Genomic DNA, 21,318 nt, shown 5'->3' on the forward strand with positions numbered 1-21,318 from the left:
TGTTTGCCGTTGTTTTCACTGCCTTCCAACTATTATCGACTTGTATAAAGTTTATGAATATAGAAGTATATTATTATAATATGCCACGTTGAACATGCAACAACGTTCCAATCGATAGTCACGGTTACCTTGCCTCTATCTTTGATCATTACGTTACGCCGTAATTTTAAGACTTTATCTCGTTATCTTGGCTGCGCTCTCGACAACATCATCAACGAGAAAATAGTTTACGTCAAGGAAAGAAAAAGAAAAAAAAGAACAGATAAATTGAAATAACCACCAATAGTTAACTATGAAATTAAATAGATATTTTTAGAATATAAAAAAAAATATAAAAAAGATTGAATTTAAAATTTTGAAAAAATTGATTTGCCCCACCCTGATTTTCGGTCTACTACTTATTTTAAAATCGGTAATTAAACGCATTATTTACAAGAGATGAACACTTTGCCAGAAAATAATTAAAATTCCAACATTTGTGTAGAATTGAAAAGAACAAAAGATCGCATTATTTAAAGAAAAAAACCAAGCATCCACAACGTAATTTTATTAACCATCAACTGTTCCTGTCGCTTCGTATCCTCGGCTTTCAGATAACATCTCCGTTAAATTTCCCGCGATAGTGCAACGACTTTTCCTCGAAAAATCGCCGATTAACATTCGTCGTCGTTACTCGCTGTTAATCGGTCGTTTTATGCCGGTGAAAATAAGAACGTAGTGTTCTGTCGCGTCATCCATTCTCAAAGCTTCTGTAAATAAGGCTGCGCTAACTCGTGAAGTTAAGTAAGGGCGGCGCTTTGTGTTCAAAAGAATGCGCGAACACTCTCCCTCTGTGTATGAGGCGAGCAAGGCGAAAAAAATTAATTAACGCCGGGACCAGAAGCCGCAGCCCGCCAAATAGCGCAAAATTCACGTCGATAATGCAATTAATTTTTTGCCAAGCGATTCTTTCGCTGGTCGAGGATGCCTGGCTCGGAAACCCTTTGACTTTTAACACGTCCTACGTAAAATGGAACGAGCAACGCGTCGACGTTGAGCGATAAATCTGCTCGAAACTCGCATAAATCATTGCAATATTTCGCGTGCGCGTTCACGATGAACTCGAACGAGATTTTCCATCCCTTCTATCCCCTTTTTGTCTGTTTTCTCGTTTTTCCGTACTTCTTTTTTTTCTTCTTCCTTTATTTCTCCATTCAGAGAGGAAGTAAATTCTCGAAAACGTAAAGCAACGAATTCGCTCGATTCGTTGTAAGGAATATTCCTCTTACTTTCGTGATATTTTGTGCCACATTTGTTCCGCGAATGGAATGCTTTCGAAAGTTGGAGGAAGCAAAGCCAATGGTTATTTCAAGACATCGCCGCAGACAGGGAGAACGGAACTCGACCGTAGAGAATATTTATATGCTTTAATACTAACTTGTTAGTCAGCTGAAAATAATCTTCCCTCGTTACGACGCGTTACCAACTTGCATCCAATTCTGATGTAATGCAGATCTTCGCGAAAAAGCATTCCGAATGGCTGTCTATGCTTGTTCCAAAAGGTCATGTGCTCGCTTATAACGCAATTAGAAAATATTCTCGATATATTTATAACTTCTAATTTATAATCTAATAGCTGTGGAACGTCTATTACGGTTCGCGTAGATTTGTTGAATTATATCCAGACATCCGATTGGTAAAACATTTTCAGGAATAGAAGGATGTACATTGGGGATACGAAATTCACAACTGTTCGAAATAAGATTTATTAACGAAGATACGAAACGACTTAACGCGAAATAAGACCCGTCTATTTTTGTAGAAAGGAATTACATATTTTCGTCGTATCAAAAGATGACATTGCGAGCTAATAACTACTTTATAAAATAAATCCAATCATGTCTATAACGATTTATATTTTAGAGAAACAATTTTGACTTAATATCATCAAGAAAAAATTCTTCTTATCATTTACGTATCATTAAATAGATCCAACTTTTAGATCTATTATTTCATCTAGATCTATTACTCTAGATTACTTCAAGTACTAAAATTTCACAAATTCAATTGTTTCCTATTTACTTTCATCGTGAAGATAAAGAGACCCAGGTATTCCGTCGTAAGTATGTGTAAGTTAGATACAATACACGGAGCCATAAAAGCAACAAATTTATTATTAAATAAAAGAAAATCGTTCTCTATCGTACATAACGTAAGCTAGATAAAATATCGTAAGGATTAAAATGGACGAAATTCATTTGTTCTAGGTATCGGATAATTTCCGTACCATTAATCCCTAACTGTCGAGACCATTCGTGGTAACGGGAAATTTACATTTTCTAGACTACATACGTATACGATTTTGCGTGCACACGTCCGAGCGAACTTGCACGTGAGCATCGTGCATATTGCACGTCGTTTTTCAGCCCCAGGAAAATCCTGAACGTGCGGAACCAACGGTCCGCTTTATGAAGCAGCTTTTATTCGATCTATCGCTGCAACACAATAGTCTCCACGGACTCGATGCGGCCGGAAAGAAAGGATCGTTAGCGGGATACGGCAAGTTCCGCAACGGTCAGCTACCTTCCGACAATCCTGCAATTCTCTTTCTTATCAATAATACGTTCTCGAGACGGTGTCGCGATTGCTTCTGTCCCGAGAATGCATATTGGTCGTCTGATTTCAAAAGCTGCGGTTTACTTTATCGTGCAAGTTAAATATTAGGTCGTCCGAAAAATTTCTTTCGTTTTATAAGAAAATAATGGATGCGCAACATTTTCCGTTTTATATTATTTTATCGAATTACGTATGATCCATTTTGTTCTATCAAACTAAAGATCACAACGTTCGACAGATTAGGTTTCATGTTTGTATAAAGATGCGTCGTTGTAAAAGACGTGTCTGTAAAAGAAAGGCACTTTTCGGACAACCTAATAGCTTGCGCAAATCGATGCAAACGAATGTAAACGAAATTAACGTACGATCGATGTTTGAGGGAATTTGTAATTTTTTCGCTCGTAATTTTTTAACGTTCGTAATTTTTTAACGCTATACGAAGTGTTTTGCTTGTAAAAATGGAGAATATTATAATCTCCATTCGATAATGAACAACTAACAACTAAAACCTGGCTACGGGGACATTGAAAATTGTATTCCAATAACGTAGGTAAGCTGTTTTCTAGAAAAACTTTCCACTTTCCTGACACATTATCCATTTTCATGAACAACATCGAATTAATATTTTTATTTTCTAAACTAGTGCTGTTAACATTCGTTCGAATGTCGTTCTAGAAATTGCTAACGAGAATTACATTATCGACTATAATTATTTTTTATTTAGCGACTATATTCGATTTTCGTTTAATCGTAAAACCTACACTGGAACGAGCGTAAGAAGCGTGAAAAACTGCTACCTTCCTCACGCTAATTGTAACAAGTTATCAAGCGAGATTCGTCCTACAAACTATTAATTCAAACAACAGATTGATAACATCAAATAGATGTACAAGACCAAGTTCATCGCTGCAGTAGGTCGATCTTGTGTTAAAGGATTCTCAAGCAATTGGAAAAAACGACTCGTAACTTTTAATTAAACTGGCTACCTGCTAGTCGACGATAGTTTATACCTTCAGCAAAATCCAGAAAAGTTCCAGAGAAAATTAACGAAATGGATTTTCGTTCTTTGTGTATCCTGATAAAGCTGCCCGATGGTAATTTCCCAACCAGAGGAATCCCGGCTATCGGCGAAATTGATTTAACGATTAATCGTTGCCGTAATTATTGTTAAGCGCGATTCTTAGTTTGTTCTATGTTCACGCGTTTTAAGCGATATAAAGCGCGACTACACTTTTTCATTAGTCGCGTCAATAGTAATTAAATGCTCCATGTTACATTTTAGAACCGACGCTGTGACGAATGTTTATCTTCTAAGGTTTTGCATTTAATTTGCCGTTTTTAAATCTTCAAACTTTGTAACATAAACCACGATCGTTAAAATCCATTTTGATAAAACCAATACAATTCGGCAAATTACACCCCCATACCTTAGTAAGTAACGACGATAAAACCAGGAGGAAAATAAAAAGAAAAGAAAAGCTTGGCAAAAGACGAAACTAACGTGTCAATCGGAAAATAAAATATAATTCCGTACCGGCAGTTTAAGATTTCACAAGGAACTGTAACCAGCATGGGAACAAATATACGAACGACTTTTCAGAAATTGCAAATCCAACGGGACGATCGATATTTCCGATCCATTTTCCGTTTCACCGGTACCAAATTTTCGTCCGGATACTAAAAGATGCGTGTAACTGCGAACAATGGCCCCGAACGACGAGTGCATCGAACCATCGGACGAAACGGATGAAACCCCATAAAATTTGATACGGGCATCTTTTATTACAATTCCTGGGGCCGAGCGGAATTGAAATTTAGAAGGAATAACCACTCTCGTTATTTTGCCCCATTACACGGCGGGTGTACCCTTACAAAATGTACACGGTATAGATGGTGTCGTTCGCTTGGCCGGGGAAAATGCTGCGCAAGAAAAATCGCCTGGAACAATGAACGGAAAATTGCACGCTGCAATAGATGCTCGAACGTGAGCGCGGATCGAACCGAATTGATAAAGCTTGTAATAGGAAACACGCGAAATGAATAAAACCGTGAAATAATCACCGAGAAATTTCCTCTCCAATGTACATATTTATCGAGGCAAAAATAATATTGATCGAAAAATTCTGCTGTCTTCCTCCTTTTCCTTTCTTTTTCCTTCCTTCTTTGTAGGTAAAAAAGATTGACTTAATTAATTGATTTAATCAAATGATTTAACTGAAATTTCTAGCAATCACTCTTCTACAGGATATCCATTGTTCTTTAGGAATAACAATGAAAAAGTTTTTATCGTCGTGTTGGTCGAGATACATCGTCGCTTCTTTTAGGTACACGTATTACGATATATTATATTCGAGTAATACCATTTGTCGTTGCCATTACATAGAGTAGTTTTATCATAATTTAAGAGACAAATAATCTTGCACATTGCTTCGTGAAATATGTTCAGGATGACACAATTTCACTCCATCACGTGGCATAAGAAATGTTTTACACTAAATTACTTTGTGTCGGAGAAGAACTTTATGGTCAGTATGACTCTGTCGGAGATATTATTACTTTGAAGATACGAGTAGATCGTACGTTCTTCTCCTTTCTTCGGTATATACAATACATATAAATCTTTCCATGAATTTATCGCTTATACATGTATGTTCGAATCTAAGAGAAACTTCAAGAATTCATATAACAAGTAAAAGTCAATTTAAATTAATTTCACGTACGATAAAAATTCTACGATCAATTTTTTAATACCTACGTTAACATTGTCGCGGTGTTCGAATTTTTTGTCCCAATCTCATTTTAGTTTCAATCGTATTGTTGACTTTAGAGATGTTTCGAGGAAAATCTCCAGCGCGCAATTTAAAGGAAAAATCACGTATATAAGTAACTATTCTTTCATATTTTCCTGGAACCCGAGATATTTTCTGATCATAGAAAAATACGATTCAAATGAAAATGATCTAAAGAACAGCAGGATTAAACATAATAGATGCGTTATTTATCAATAGGGGTATAAAGAGTCTCTAAGATTAGATATAATTCTGTCGTTTTCTATCTGAAAAACTTTTTCATCTCTGCAAGACTTCTCTGTCACAGCATCTACCACCCACTGTTATATCCTGTATATTCAGCACGTCGTTTTCGTTATAGTTCTCAACCTCATATATCAGATACCTGTTTCTTCCTACTAGATATAAACAACTAACATATTCACGACAAGAAACACGACGTTCTTACATAAAAAGACAGTTGCGCACGTATAATACATCGGTTTATGTTGCTGTCTCGCGTACATGACGCAACTGAAACAAACATAGCGAGCAAGAGACCGAGTAATTTTTTTATATGCTGTTCTTCATCTCCAAGGGATGCGAGACGCGGGTTTTTGCAAAGATTTCGATTCGAAAGGCAAAGTTCGCGGTCGAACGTACTTTGTTCTTAATTGAAAGTACCGAAACTTGATCGCCGTTAAGGAATAAAAATTGCTGAAGCGTTTTTGAGAGAGCCGAAACTCGGACCATTTTTACCAACTTCTCGCGTCCTTGACTCGATAATTTCAATCTTGCATGGAACACGGCAGCTATTGTTCGCTAATAAAAAAAGAGCTATCGATCGAAACAGGTTCTTTTTAAACCGCTATGACGTATACGCTTGTAATCGTTTCAAACGTGTACAAGTTAAAAGGATGTTTACAGGGTCAACGTTTTCTTGCAGTATAAAAATTGTCGTTTAGATTCGTAGAAGACGTATGTAAATGTACATGCACACTTTTACCTACGTGTATGTGTGCATCCTACATCCGTAGATATACCTTCTCAAAAACCCTAAAATTCCGATGACATATCTACTGAAGTTCATTTCACGATTTAAAACGCGAGACCGAATCGAAGTTTCTTATTTCTTAAATAAAATCGGAAATATCTACGCCTATCGTACTTTATCGCGGAAAACATATTTTACTGTACCGTTTGAAAGACTTCAAACTTTTCCTAATAAATCTTTGGCATTAAAAAGTACAATTTGAATTTTCTAACGCTCGATTTAAACCCCAAAGCTCAAGTCCAATCGTATCGAGCGAAAAAATTTCCAGTTATTTGAACGGTCACAATTTCCGAGGGAAAGCTCGCGTCACTTCGCACTACATCCAGCTCGACACAGTGCTCTCCTCTCATCCTCGACAGCGTGCTCGTGTTAGCGTTTCGCTAAAACTGTTAAACGATGGACTTAAACAGTTTTCCCTCAAACTGCAAATCGGACACAAGTTTCACACGGAAACAAGCAATCTACGATGCAGTCTACGATGTGGGCCATTGTACGCTATGTAATCGTAGGTCAGCGAGATTTCGATATCGGCTCATTTGGGGAATCTTCCAGCGTGTTTCCGTGGCAGTGGTTGGTTAAAGTGTCTACAGGTAGGATTATTTGAACGAGAAGGATATTTGAGTGGAGGTAATTTGCCTTGTAATTCACCAAATTCGGTTATGAGCAATTTCTAAGCGATCTACATTTCAAAACCGACTATTTAACTCGTTATTAGTAGCATGATGAACAGTGAAATATGCGATAGCTTGAGACAGCCATAGCTTTCCGCGAGGATATCGCTTCTTTTCGTCGAAATGAAAGAAATTCGTTCGATTAACGTAAATATTCTCAATTGCAATTATGATAATTCAGTATCACATTTACACGTATACTACCTTATTTCTGGAAGTCATCTGTCTTTTCTTTTTTTATTTATTTTATTTTATTTTTTATAATTGAAATATGTATAATTTTGTGTGCTAGACTAGATTGGCCGCGTAGTAGTGACACATGTATGTGAATATGAGTGTGTGGAAGTAAGTGTGTGCGCAGCGTCTCGAAAAACATGAATGTAACCGTTCCGTTGGCAGTCTGGTATGGAAGACGATGAAACAAAGAGAGCGCCGGGACGCGTGTAAATGTATATCGACGAAGATCCTGGAAATCGTTTATTAAATAAATCTAAAACTATTTTACTATAAATTCTAAGTGTAATCTTAGTGTTCCTTTACATTTATTTCGACAATTAAGATCCACAATTCTCAAGATTTATTTTATTAATTTCAACATAATACCTCCTCGTTGTTCAAATAAGTCTGCCATAAGATTAGTCGAATATATTTTCACCATATTTTCTCATTCAATCGTTAATACGATAAACGTTAACGATGTCTCATAATATCTGTTAGATATGAAGAATTTTTCAACGATCGCGATATCACGATGGTTCTGGCGCAAGTGGCGTGTGCGATCCTTCGCAGTCCGCTTATCAAACAGGCGTCACTGCTTTCCCCACTCCGTAGCCAGATCCTTTAGACAAAGTCTCTGTTCTTTGGCAATACAACGTCGAGTCGGTTCACTCGCCATTAGTAAACAATCTCAAGATGCTCTAAGTCATATCATCGACACCTCGTAGCTCGATAACTTCAAGATGCTGGCTATCGACTTTCCAAACATTCACCGTCAAGCACCTTGGCGAGGTCTTTATCGAGCCTCGGTCCAGTCATAGATTAAGGTAAGGTTAAACAACGGCGAGCTGTCTGCCATTGTATCGTCAGGAAGATGCATCGCCGCTAACATTCGCAACAAATTTCATGATACTGTGCAAAATTGAAGATCGAAGTTTACACTGTCGAAGCTTAAGCGACACGACAACCTTACCTCGCTGTGTCACGAATTTCTAAAAGTTGGTTCCGATGGTGTTGCTTCGACCAAAAACGGTTCTCTCCGTGTACAGCGACCATACTTTTGCCGGCCGCAATTTCCGATTCCTCGAGGAGGAGGTACATAAAACCGTCGCCGGTACACTTGACTTATTTGCTCGTGGCCGGTGGCCGGCGTTGCATTTATCCGGGAATGAACAAACGGAAGGAGACAAGCACCGGGGGCACAATAAACCAGCGGGACCAAGCATCGGGACCAAAGCTATATCGGAAAGTTCTGACAAGCGCCGCTGGACGCTTTTAAAGGGGAAAAGTTACATCGAAAATAGCCGATCGTCTGGCGGCCAGCCGGCTGCTGGTTGGGTTAATCCTCTGTGTTCGAGCCCTGTGTGACTTTGACACTATCTCTCCGATCGAGTCAGAGGAAAAAGATGAAAAGGAGAAAATTAAAATAAAAAAAAAAAAAAAAATCACGCGGCTATTTTACAACCTCCGAGGGACATGTTTCTTCTAATAACGGGAAACTTTTGATAGCTGAGTCGTGCTACAGCGATTAATAATAGTTTCCTATCTTTCCATTCTCGCTTTTATTCTCCATTCGTTCTCCTTGTTTTGTGTCGGTTTATTGATAACATCAGAATTTTTTTTTAACACTTGTTGCTCCTATTTTAATCTACTTATGGGGAAGTCCTATCTGTGGATATTATTCTGTTATCAAACCATTTTTGTACGTATGGTCTTCAAGCTTTTATTGTCACATTTTTTTTAAGGATTGTGAATAAACACCGTGCGCTATGTAATTAATCGAAAAGGAAATGATATACTTAATGTACTGTTGTATAGTGACGAGCCATTTTATTACTGGACTGTCTTGTTTAACAATAATAAATATATTGCGCACGACGCGACCACTAATTGCGAAATAAATCTATTGCATTATGAAAACGCGCACATTCTTCTATTTAAAGAAAGAATCAGCTATAAGGCATCTTGCTCAAAGAAAGTTATTACCCTTCTTTCACATTCGTATCGGTAATACGACTCACGAAGACGAACGCAACGAACAGCCACAAAGAATGCGATTCCCAATACGAAAATTAATTTTTACGGAAAGCTGCTTTCACAAAAAACCGAATTTCGGATCAATTTTTTATCGATTGTTCGGACTGAAACGCACGGGATCACTTTGCAAATATTTGTAGGACGCATCGCACGAAAAATCCTGCACAACTATTTACACGGCCCACATATCGATTTTCACTGATTTTACTTTATTTCTTTTGCAAGAGAAATTCGCGCTGGTACACACGCGAAACTAGCCCTGCCAAGATTTAAAGAGGAACATCTCGTTAACTTTAAACCGATTTAATTCCCGTTCGTTGCAATTAAACCAATCTACTCTGATCATCGTAAATTTCAATCTTAAACAATCCGACGAAACATATTTTTATTATTAATCGTTCCATGTATATTCTTTTTTCTCCGTTATACGAAATTAACAAAATTATAGTTTGGTCTTTAGGTCGTTTCCATCGATCGACTGAAAACAGGGTTTCATTATTTCTCATCGTTTTTCAAATGTTATGGCTTCATAACTCGAGTCGCGTAAATTGCCACGAATTCTCGCTGTGAACACGTAAATAGCGTGAAATATTACGCAACGTGATTGAATTCGATGTCATTAAGTACAGTATATCTATCTTTTATAGATTCACATTGAATTCTGTGCACGCAATTTGTACTACAGAATTCTCTTTATCTGTAAATTTCAATTTTCATCGTATTAAAGATTCATTATATTGCATTTGCGACAAGATCGTAAACAATCAACGAACAGAAAAATAGCACTAGTAAACAACGAAATGATTACAAGTTTTTCGATTAACGTACATTTTATCTAAAATAAACTTATTCGAATAGTCTGCTTCTTCTTCTTCTTGTTGTTTGTAATTGGTATTTTCTTCGATCTATATCCAAATGAGTTTCCGAGCGAAATTTCTTTTACATTACCTTCTCCAACACTCAATATTACGGCATCACGACGTGGCAACGTAATAACAACTTAGTTGACATTAGTTTAACCTACAATTGTACGGCGAATAACCCACTTGGGGGATGAAACGTTAGCAGCACACAGTCGGGTCGCCAGAACAGACGCGTGCTAACCTAAGACAGGGTTGAAATACTCCAGCTATCTTACCTAACAATAAGTTATCGGACATTCGCGAGATTATCGAGTCGCTAGGATTCCCAATAAGAGAAGCGGAATGCACGAGAAACAAGTAGGTCGTCCGCGAAACCATTTAGAACTAGACTCTCTTTCACGATTTAACAAATATTATTAACGAAATTTTACAAATTATACGAATTACCATGCTAATAAGAATAGGAAATTTGGTACACATCGGTTTTACAAGCTGAAAGCTACCCAACTCTAAAAATTAAAGTCTAGTTATATCGTTCGGTGATTAAAGAGGATCGATATTCATTGAAACGAAAATAAAGAAACGACGAACTTTAGGCAGAGAATAATATGAGAAAAATGAGGTACTACATGGTGGAACTTGTTCTTCCCAATTACGTAATGTTTTTCCATGGAAAAACGTTCACATTTGCAGAAATAAATTATTTTGATAATTAGATCTTAATTAAACGCAAAACATCTCTTTCACGATATCCCTTCATCAGTAAGTTATTTAATTATGTAACAGTGATATTATATAACGCCGGCAAAGATAAAACAGGAATCTTTGAAGCACCGACAAGCTAATCTAATTCGGCCACCGTTCGCGTTTCTCGATCTTTGGCGTTTCGTGTCTTACATTAATTACGATTCGCAAAGCGTGAATAGATAAGCCTTTGGTTTGGAATATTTCATGCGGTACACGGCTGCCAGCTTCGATATTTTTTAATTAAAGCGAGGCAAAGTACGGATTCGAGAATAGTATTTAATTCTACCCCAACGAAGGGGTTAATTATTATTAAACGAAAGCGGAGCGAGGAATCGCGTCAAAGCAGCAATCTCACGTAATAGGAAAAAGTAGAAAGAGAGAAAGAAAATGAAAAGTGACACCCCATGGAGTATGCTCGATCGAACAAGGACACGTTTAAACGTAGAAAATTTCACTGCAATTTTCGACATTTTCTACGACGTAAGTACTTTCATCTAGTAATGAAATATTACGAACCGATATAATTTTCAAAATTACGGCTTATCCGATTACCTTATTTGATAGAAAATTTCGAAATTCTAAAGAAGATACACTAAAATATTCTTGTTTTACCGTGAAATTACATTAAAATCGATAAATCAAGAAAGCTGGTAAAAATATTTTTTGACACCTACGGAAACCTTTTCCGAATATACTACGTACCATATGTGTTTTCTCTTCTGACCTTCGCATACGATCCCTCTATTCGACTCGCTCTAATCTGTTTACTTCATCCTCCTAGATAATCCTCCTATATCAATCCTGCAACTTCTTCGACCAAGTAACGTATCGGATTAAAACCATATTTTCGCCCGAGAGAGAAGTAGATGGGCAAAAAAGCTGGAAAAAGGCGCATTCACCGTTCGAATCTCATTTCAGCCGAATGGAACGGAGGATCTAATCGCGTGGCTCAAAATCTAGCAATGGTCATCTCTGCGGTTCCGTCGTTCGATAGAAATTCGATATTGACTGGAGAACGATCCGCCGTTCGACAAATACATATCGAAAGCAACAAGAGGAGCACAGCATGGTAGTAGACGGGACATACGTAACGTCGGAGAAAAAGGAGATAAAATTACACGGGAAAATCGAGGTTTCGTGATGTCTAGGTACAACCGTGTTGTCGCTGTTCACGAGCATCCTCTGGTACCGCGCTACCCTCAAACTACCCTCGCCAGAGTGTATACTGTACGTATGTCGAGCAAGTTTATGCAGCGCAGCTGACTATGATATCGCATCTTTCTGTACACGCACACGTGCACTACAGAGTTTACTATGGGGCGTTTATGCATATGGCGCCATTATCGTGTATCTTGCACCCCTCCATTCGAAGTCGTCTTTCTAATATACTTCCGCATAAATCTAATTATGCTCGTTAGTAATGCGTAGACTAGAATTATGCGGTCTCTGTTTGCTTAACGTTCGTCTTCTTGTCGTTGCACGCGCCACTCGTAAATTAGCCTAATTAAATGCGATGTCTTACATCGACTATTAAATTCGCGGCGACATTCACGGCTAACGCGGAAATATACTGTCAAGTCGACGAATAAACGAGGTGACATTTGATAACGGCAAGTAATTCTTGTTAGCTATCTAATTCTTAATTTTAATTGGAGATCTTTTATCTTGCAAAAAAAAAAAAAAAAAAAAGAAAAAAGAAACAGGAGATGAAGAAGAGCTGCGGAGAGAACGTTGTGGAAGATTTCTGAATGAAATATATGGTCTCGTGAACTGTTAACGAAAAAATGTACGCGCATATGTATATAATTCTTTATATTCCGTAACGCAGATTATGAAATATATGCGAGAAGTTTTACATCATACTAATCCAACAGAGGAAAGCAATAAAACAAGTTCTATAAACATTTACCCCGTGCAACCTTGTTTCCCAGTTGCAACTGGTTTTCGGTTTCTCGCTGTAAGAACTCGGTTAACTAAACTGATTTCGCTCACGATCAGATATTTGTAACCGACATTCTGTATTTTTTTTTTCTCCTTAATTGACCCTATTCACGGAATATATTCCTAAGATTATGGTCGTACTTTATACAGCGATTTCTATCGTCAGAATTTCAAAGAAAACGACATTAATAATTTACAAAATAAAAATCGTACAATCCCGTTAACCGCAATAACGAATACATTTTATATTTAACGAAAGAAGAAAGTCAAATTTACTTGCAATCCGATCTAATAAAATACAATGTGATTCTTTGGAACATAAAGGAATTTTAAAAGGAAATTACTTGAATTTATGCCGTAATCTTTCCCACAATATGTCGCAGCTTTGACATACAAATTTTTCGTGTCGACAGGTGCTACCGAACACCGAGCGTATGTCCATATTTTCACCAACCTATTATTATGGCCAACAATTTTTTCTCGGAATACTTGAAATGCATTCGCATATAAATTCCCCTGTCTTTATTAAATACACGTGGAGACTGTAATTATGCGAGCACTCTCCAGTTCAACCTCCGTTCAGGGGATAAGTCAGGTGTGTTGCGTGCTAACAGCGTTAAAAGATTATACTTCTAATTCCAAACCCCGGTAACTAAGTACCGGAACCATAGCGGCCAACTATTTGAGACCGGCGTGAAAGCCACTATTTCAATCGTTTCCCACTTAAAACCACATACATCAGGAAGTAAATTAGCTATTATTTATGCCGAGCCAACCGCGCGAAACGGCGATTTCCGAAACGAAAGCGAATAGAAACGATCATTTTTAATTACACCCTACGTTTCGAGATATTTGTTTCTTTTATTGGCTAGCCATAAACTTCTGTTTAATTGCGAACGTCTGTTCGAATACCGAAATAACGTGCAAATATAATTTTACCTAAAGACGTAAATGAAGCCATTTACATATTGTTTTATTAGTTTATAAAAAGTATACTGGTGTTATTACAGCAAATAGATACATTACCGAAGTCTAGTGTACAACAAGAAATACGTATAAAAATTTTCGTCACAATACAAATCGTAACAATCGCCGTAATCAGAAAGCATGAAACATCTTAAGAGAAAGGAATTTTCAATGTTCGCGGAATTTTTCGTATTCGTCAAAATTTATTGCGACTGATATCGATAAAAAGGTCCTGTATAAAGAGGTGGATCGAAAGCGCGTGAAAAGACGTACATGGTCTAGTTTTAATATGCACCGTGAGAACGCAGGCCTGACACGAGTGATCCAAACGCTCGTTCGAAATTTGACCGTTTGTTTTCTAATTCTCCAAAGAAGTATGTATTACGAATTCCTGATGCACGCTGTCAAAACGAATTCTCCGGCTGCCTGCGCGTATACACACAAAAGAACGTTCACGTATTCGCGATATTTTATCCGTGATGCATTGCTCAGCTTGGCAGTTTCTGACGTCGCGGCGGTGCACAAAGCGAGACCGGTCTGAATAAACACGCGATTCAAAAGTTCAAGAGTCTCGTTCAATTTCGAAATAGAAAAGGTGGGAAGGAAAAATGAGAAGAGGAGGGAAATAAAGAGAGGGAAAAAGTAGACGAGTGCAGAACGAAAAATGGGAATGAGGATAGAGAGAGGGCGAGAACGTCGCGTGGTACGTCGTCGATACGTATCATTTAGATATACTACTGTGCTCTCAGCCAGTCAGACGACTTATCTTCTATCTCTTTCAAGTTTAATCCTCCGTCTGGGCGCAACATTTTTCCTAACTTTTATTTACCGAGTAAGTTACCTTCCACCTCCTCCCATTGCCTCTCGTTCCTCTGGTAAATTGACGAGCGCTCACAGTTGTACAACTCCGGAAATCATATTTTTCAGAAAATTGAAACGTAACTTTTGCAGGATCGACTAACAATGGCAACGACGCGACAGTCTCTCGCTCCGCCTGCTATATACCGGATAGAACGTGGTTTAAGCCGATTAGCGTGGTAACGAAAGAAACTCGGTTAGAACTCGAACGTCAATGGGACTGCCAGTTGTCCGTGAACTTAAAAGGACGGGAATTATTTTCATTCGATTTGAATCAAGTTCCTTTTGGCTGTAGCGTGGTCTTTCGAGACCTTCCTATGAATTTCTCTTTGGAACGATCGATTTTTAAGTCGTTGATATAGTTTTTAAGTTTAACTAGTTTCGAAATATACGAAGAGTATTCTAATGCGAATCATTTTTAGAAATTTCGCGAAAGGATAAGTGGGGAAGACTTTTATCTAGACTCGTTTGCAGCGACGCGATGTCGCTGCGATGTCGACAGCGATATCGCGGCGGTGTCGGTGCGCGATCCCACAGACGGGCGTTGCGATGTCGCTGCGATTTGACACGTGAACGTATGTAGCTATTCATACATGGCGACAGCAGTTAAAAAGTAGTACATAGTAGTAGTAGTATTGTGAATACGAAACAGAATGGACGTCTATATGGAAAGGCGGGAAATCTTCGTCTATCTAATATACAAGTACATACTTTATCAAAGGAAATTGCAGGAAATATAATGTTCGCCTCCTGAAAAATGCATTTGCCACGACGCTTATCGTTTCTCTCTGTAAACATTCTTCGGTTTTAAAGTATTAGATGTTGCCAGGATTTTCAATTGAGATTTTACGTCAAATTAAATTCAAGTTAAAATTTTCAATTCCGAATCCAAATAAAAATAAAAATTTCAAGCTTGGAATAAAGAAAATACTCTACAAACGGGGGAATGTTTAAGACAATACCTTCATCGAACACGCACAAAAATCTCCGAATTATGGTAATATTCTTGCTCAGAAAGGTACATTATTATTCAGAAAGATACATTAATACGTATATTGCGTAGAATTTACAATATGCAACCAGTTTAAGGGCAATGCGATGAATTGGGGGAACCGCTATTAAATTAATGACGAAATTACGATCAACCGCATCTCCAAACGCATTGCGTATTCCGTCAAAGTACGATTCGTTACGTGTCGAAATCGTCGATCAGACAAACGTTCATAAATCTCACAATATCCACGTAGAAGAATTCGACTGACGGAAACAAATTATTTCGAGTGAAACGAGCATTTCTGTTCTTATAAAATTGTAATTACATTTTAGAGTGACAACAGAATGTGTAATCGTTGTACTATTTGATTCTAGATCGATTCGCGTTTTACTGGGACGTTATGCTTCCGTTCACATTTTACTTGCTGCACAGCCAACCACTTTCGTTCGGAATTCGAAGCTATTTCATTCCTCCTCGTATGTTTATTATAAATTTAATATCTCTCGCTATTCTCTCACCTGTTAAATGCTCGTCTCTATCCCCGTGCAGATACGAGATCCCAATTTGCACGATAATTGCTCTGACTCTTGCTGTTTGACGCTATACTTATTTTACATGTTGCAGTATAAAACGAACGATAAACAAAAAAGGTATGAAAGATGCTCGATTGTTTCGATATTTCACGGCTTATGTAGAACGTTGGAAAAGGATTTTTGAAATTCACGATATTTTTCGGAAAAGTTCCATTGTCTGTTTAAAATATGATTCGTGAAATTCACTCTATATAAAGCTGCAATTTTTTTGCCAAATTTTATATTCAGAATTGGGAAAACATAATTTATTTTCTTATATTATCATCACGAAGAAACGGATAAACACTTTTATGTATGTCACGAAGCAATTGTATGCTCGTCACTGAATCACCTTTCTAAGAACCTAACGTGACCAACCTAACATAATAACGAAGGAATTATAATGCAATCGTAATACTGTAAGAAAATATAAATAAGCGAACGAGATCTGTAAGTTAATAAAGGTGCAAGAACGGTAGAATTGAAACTGATTTCGCGCAGACTGTTTCTTTGTCGATCGTTAAATTTTTTAGGCAGAACATTATCTTGACGCTGATTAAACGCAGCTTTCGCGCAAGAGCAAACGGTCAATTGCGACTGTTTGTTTCTCGTTTGGCGTCGTTGCAGAAGCTTCGCGCAAGACTGCATTCTGGAAACGAAAGAAGCGAATTCTCTCGTTTAACGATACACACAATGTAAAACCAGGCTCGCCTCGCCCAAACGTAAACCATACTCCTTTGCATATCCGTGCAACACTCGACGAGAATTAAACGGAATGTAATCCCTCGCAACATAATATCCTTCTTCTGGCTGCCTTCAACAAATACGGATCTTTATTAACCCACATTCAACAGCGCGTTTGCATAACTCTCTCTTCGTTTTCGTTCAACATCCGTGAAAACGTCTTTTTACAATATTTACTCATTAATCTTCCGGGCGTTCTCTCGTTTCAAGCCGGATATGGAGCAGCAACAGCCGGTAAAGAAAGGAAAAGTAAAGAAGAATAAACGCTCGGAAAGAAAACGTTTCATTCTCGCCAAAGAGATCTTTAGATGTGTTCTCGAATAAAAAAAGAAGAGCAAAACTGAAATCCGACCTACCGTCAGTGGCCTCGATTGCTCTACTTCCATCCGTGGTGTTTCACCGATAATTATCATATTTCTTTAAATGTTGAACCGTTTTCTTCCTTCGCGAAGAATTTGTCGATAAAATTGTAAAATATGCGCGTCAAACGCATAATCCGGTCGTTTGTAATTTGTCCGATGACGGTGTGTCGATATTTTTAGATAATCTAGTTTGTCCTCTTTCAGACAACATATTATACATTTGTGTCTAAATAAAAGAACAGAGAAAAATTAAATTCATCGTCAGATTCGATCGCAATGTTGAATAACAGTTGCTTATTTTGAACACGGTATATTGTATTTAATATTTATGTATAATATATGTATAAAATTGTTTCAACGCGTCTTTATAATACTTCACAGCTTAAATCGTGACTGCAGCGTTAAAAATATTAAAAATGTAACTACTTGTTCGTTCAATTCCAATGTTCCGATTAGCTCCGACATCGCCAGATTGATATCCCTATTAAACATTCTAGTGCCAATCGTCGTTAATCACTATGACTCGACACTCGACGTGTCAATGAAATATTAGATACAAACGAACAAAACCTATTGCATTTAACTCGTTAAATCTCTGCTTTTTTTTTTTAACTCTGCTCACTATAACATTTTTGCAACCTTTGCTCTTCACTTAAATGCATCTGTTATGAATATACTCAAACGATAAACCGCATAATAAACTCGTACAGCGACACGGCATACAGGATGAGTCACTTAAGATTTTAAGCTGAAACATTTTCCGATATAATTATTAATATGGAAAACATTTCAGTTTAAACTCTCAGGTGACTCACCCTGTATTTTCTACGAATTATAGTGGAAAACTGACAAGATGTCCACGTGAAATGAAGCGGGGAGAACTTTATACCGGTAAATTGCATGAGTGTATGATTCATGAAACATCAAAGAACAAATCGAAAGATCATAAGAGCACACGTTTCGCAATCACACGCAATATGTTAAACCTCAGTCGCGTATCGTTTCATTTCCTTGCCACGCTTTATTTCGCTTTGTGATTATCGCGATGACTAGACGCGCTTCATCCTCTAATTGCAGGCAAGAGCTCTGAGAGAAGAGGCCAATGGCATCTGTAATCGACACATGAATAGTTTACGAGCCATTCGTAACGGCACAATACCGGCAACTTGTCATCGAAACTATTTCCAGAGCGAATCCACGATCTATTTCACGAAACATACTCAGCTCTATTACGCGATGGTTCTCTCCGACATGGTATCGACGCATCAGAACGATCGAACCGTCCGGCTACCGTCCAACCGGGATTTTATGGACTGTCGTACGAATAGTATAACAACGTTGAATTTAGTGGCGAGAGTCATTCGTGAACGCTCAATTGCTCACGATCGAACCAAAGATTCCCGAGTTTTGGCTGCACAAAGCTGCCAGCTTCTTACAATCTCTTTCCTCTGCCTCTGTCGTAACCTTTGTGTCATACGTACATAGAAGTACGGAAAAAACAACACCGAGTACCCGTTCGTTTCAATGTGATATTCTTTTAGTTACGTGTTCTGTTTTCCCAGCCGTACAGTAATTCACGTAAATATTTAAACGCTTATAGGAACATTCTACGAATATATCGAGTGCATTATACGTAAAATTTCAAACCAATCTGAAAAAGCGTGCAAAAATTACAAGGCGCTTATTGCAAATATGTACAGTTCACAGAAATCGCCGGAGTATCTGAACAATCAATTATTCATTACCGATTATTCATTATGTTATCAAGTGTATTACACGTAAACTTTCAAACTCATCTGGAAAAGCATGTAAAGATTGCAAGACGTTTATTGCAAATATGTACAATTCACAGAAATTGCCGAAGTATTTCAACAGACGATTATTCATTATCGATTATTCACTATGTTATCAAGTTTATTACACATAAAATTTCAAACTAATCTGGAAAAGCATGTAAAGATTACAAGACGCTTATTGCAAATATGTACAGTTCACAGAAATCGTCAAAGTATTTGAATTATTCGTTATACTTCTCAGTAATAAAAGACCTAAAATATTATACTATTCTATCGTCTCTGTAATTATACGTCCATAGGATTGTAATGTCTAAGGAATTGTAGAAATGTAATGTCTATAGAGTAGATCGAAATCATCGCAACAAGATATAAAGGCAACACGAGTGAACTATGATTAAGAAAAAGCAAGAATCACTGCAGAGCTCCGCATAAGACTAACATAGCTATCTTCGCGTAAGTCTTTCAGCCGAAGCATTACCTGAACCAAGCAAATCTACGAACTTCTAATTTAACGCGACATTTACCAACGAGATCGTAACTCAGGGGTCACGGTCATTGGATCAACTCGCTTCTATATAGCATCAGCGTAGAAGTCATCGTGACAACGAAGATCCGTGTTTGTTCGATGCTTTCAGCTTTACTCGGAGCTCAAGCACAAAGGTTCGTGGCGGCTGGATTTTAACGAAGTCAATTTGTTCTCTTGGTCGTGTATTTCAGGCACGTTTGATAACGCGAACTCATCTCCTGGCCCAGGTCGGTACAATAATTTGTTAACTCTCGGCTCATTCGGCCGAAGTTTCCATTTTGCAGTAATTACAAGTCGAGGTTTCCCGTCGCTTCTGTTCGGAATTTTTTAACGTAGCGCGACTTTCTTCGGAGGAACATCCTCTCTATTCATTCCGCGCGCCGTCTTCGATCGAATTTTGCATTCACAAGGGAAAGAAGAATGTCCAATCCTTGAATTTGTAGTCGTGAAGAAAAATAAAAGGAGAAAGTAGAGAACTGTCGAACACAATGGAAAATAAAAATTCGTTTGAACGAGCTTTATCGTAGTAATTTCGTAGAAATACGAATGATTTAACCGGTATGAAGTATTGTTACGAACAGCCCTGATAAATTCACACGTCTGTGAACTTGGCAATTCACAGGTTGATAAATTTATCACCCGTTTCTAGGGTAGTGCTATAGCTGCCAGCTATTACGAAATTCGCAATTCATTTCTTGCTTGATTGCTGACTGTTTTAAAACGAACATAAAAAAGAATTGTAGAATTACGGAGCTACGATCGTATAAACTGTTGATGCATTGCTGTTAAAAACACGTTGCTTCGTTGTTCTCTACGGGAATATATTTGGATGTGAAACTAATAAAAATCTCTGAAATTATTACAAAGATTATTTAAATATCCCAACAAAGACTCCTAAATAAAGGATATTCATAGATAAATGCTTGTAGAGAGCAATACAATGGACCTGCGTTTTTTTTTAATAAAAATCACAAAACAGAGGTGAAATATTTAAAAAAATGGTTGAGTTGCACGACTATAAATTTCTGTCAAAAGCTTGCTTCAGACGGAAAGGTTCGAGCGACGAAAAAAACCTGGCCGCAGTGGACCAGTGATGAATGAAGCAAATAAAGCTTCTCTGACTAGTAGCTTTAACGAACATCCGCCAAATCGGCATACAACAAATTTCATATGATCATAGATGGAGACCAACGACTAAATAGGAATTATTCGTACATATACGTTCGAATCAAATGATATAGAAATCAAAAAGTATTTCAGTTTATTAAAATCGTTTTTCTTTTCTCAATTTGAAAACAGCGATTAAAGTGACTCGATAAATCGAATAAATCGGAATCATTTTAGATATTACAAACTCTGAATTTAAAGAAACAATAACTGCATTGTTTTTATCAATTAAATTAGAAATATTTATTGGTAAAATTCAAACAAACTTTAAATGTTCCGAATGGTAGAAACCTAACATCAAAAAAAAGGACAGCGATGAAAGTTGTAAGTTAAAATAAACGAGTGAGTAATGAAAAGAAAATAATACGATTATAATTTGACGTCGTGTTACGTTTAAACGCAAGTATTATTGTTTACACTTTTCTTCTGGCCAAAATGACA

Source organism: Bombus vosnesenskii, unplaced genomic scaffold (assembly GCF_011952255.1).
Source record: "Bombus vosnesenskii isolate JDL3184/JDL3185 unplaced genomic scaffold, Bvos_JDL3184-5_v1.1 scf7180000013272, whole genome shotgun sequence".
Lineage (NCBI taxonomy): Eukaryota > Metazoa > Arthropoda > Insecta > Hymenoptera > Apidae > Bombus > Bombus vosnesenskii.